This window comes from Phacochoerus africanus, chromosome 2, assembly GCF_016906955.1.
Source record: "Phacochoerus africanus isolate WHEZ1 chromosome 2, ROS_Pafr_v1, whole genome shotgun sequence".
Taxonomy (NCBI): domain Eukaryota; kingdom Metazoa; phylum Chordata; class Mammalia; order Artiodactyla; family Suidae; genus Phacochoerus; species Phacochoerus africanus.
The window spans coordinates 198880424-198882187 of NC_062545.1; the positions used below are offsets into that span (position 1 = coordinate 198880424).

Sequence of the window (1764 nt, forward strand, 5' to 3'; positions counted from 1 at the left end):
CAAAGGTGAGAAAGATCATGGGAGAGTTGAGTGAGGCTGCAAGACAGAGTCCAGGTGAACAAAGAAGAAACATGGCTGGTGAGATACCATCAATAATAATATTGAGCTCTTATTAGCTTTGTGTTAAGTGCTGTACATACATTTTCCTCACGATTATTATCACCATTTAATAGAAGAGGAAATTGAGCCAGAGAGAGGTTTAATAACTAGTCTGTAGCCACACAGCAGGAATGTGATTTTATCTGAAGGGTGATAGGAAATTGCCGAGTGGTATTACACAGGGGAGCCTCGAGACCAGATTCATGTTTCAGAAACATTGTCCAGTTGCTGTAGGTTCCCAACTCTACATCCCACTCTGGTTGGGGGAGGTGTCGGCTTCAACTTTTGCTTCTTTTATCTTTCTGATTCTGTTGACTAAGCCAATTGATAGGAGGGAAGATGATAGCTGGAGCACTGCAGAAAAGGTCACTTTTTAAAAATGCCTTTTTAAAAAAATGAATAAACTTTATTATTTTGTTAGATCGAAAAAAAATATGGAATGCTTTCTGGATTTACAGGTCTTTCTTGTGCTGAGTCCATGCTCATGTTCTCTGTATCATTCCAATTTTAGGATATGTGCTGTGGGAATGAGCACAGAAGAGGTCATGTTTTAAAGGGCTAGGAGTGATAGTCACAAGGAAAAATATATGAGTCTCAAGAGCATTTAGATTTGGGTAATAGTTTTAATAACAATATAAATATAACAAATCAATCCCCCAGTGAGCCTCTGTACCTAATTCAAATAATGGATATGATGTTACATCAATATTTTGAACATTTCAATTTACTTTTGACTATAAAATAGATGATATAGTGCATAAGTTAAAGGCAGAGGCAGACAATTTTAAAGCAGATTTTGTTAGTGGTCCATGTGTTCTGCCCTCCTTCTTGGCTGAGGTTGAATAATAGTGGTCATAATTTGTGTTTTTCTTTGTCATGTATAGAGAGATGTATAGACCTCCTGGGGAGAGAGTCTTTCATGAGTGACAGTGCCATCTCTGACAGCTGTTTTCTGTGAGTGGTTTGGTATCCATCAGAAGCCTCTGGAGACTTGGGCCTGACTGAAGAGGTCCCCATGTCAAGATGCTAGGGACTGTGGTTGATATGCATGCTGTTCAGGTCTTTGTAGGATCTCTTCTATTTCAACAGAATTAGAAGAAAGAATTGTAGCTAATTTTGACATTTATGGTTTGCTTCCTATAACCTCCTCTATATTGCCATCCTGGAATCCGAGACTCTCTCTTTCCCATTACTTTCTCCTCCTCTTTTTATTTCTTTTTTCTCTCCCTTGTTGGTCCCTTCATCAGTCTTTTCCTTCTTTTAAAACAGCTAGTGTCTGCAGAAAATAACATGCTTGAAATGAGCTGACTGCCGATATGCATAGGAAGATTTATTGCAACCCAGAAAGATGTTGTGAGACATCACATAAATTAATCTTTCCGTTTTGGTCTATGAAGATCCAGGTTTGGCTACTTTCACTTAAATGCTTTTAAGGAGATTCACTTGGGTCAAAATGAGAGATTTGGCTGCTGAAAGGCAGAGATTTGTAGCTCAAAAGTCCAGGAACACAGGTGGGCTCTGTAATGGTGGTGTCTTTTTAATAACTGCAGGCACTGTGTCCTTTGAGGTACCATTTCAAGGGGCAGACTTGGCAGAGGTTTTTTAATGCTGTTCTTTCCAAATCAACTGTCCGGCCAGGGAAGTTGTCAGAAAAGATCAGTGCAG

General features: G+C 39.2%; 1 non-coding gene across 1 annotated transcript; it reads right to left on the reverse strand.

Annotated features, from left to right (window-relative positions):
• Window positions 1–527: 527 nt before the first annotated feature.
• LOC125121667 (U6 spliceosomal RNA) lies at window positions 528–634 on the reverse strand. Its single transcript, XR_007133550.1, has one exon. It is a non-coding gene; the product is annotated as a U6 spliceosomal RNA (small nuclear RNA).
• Between the last annotated feature and the right edge of the window lie 1130 nt (window positions 635–1764).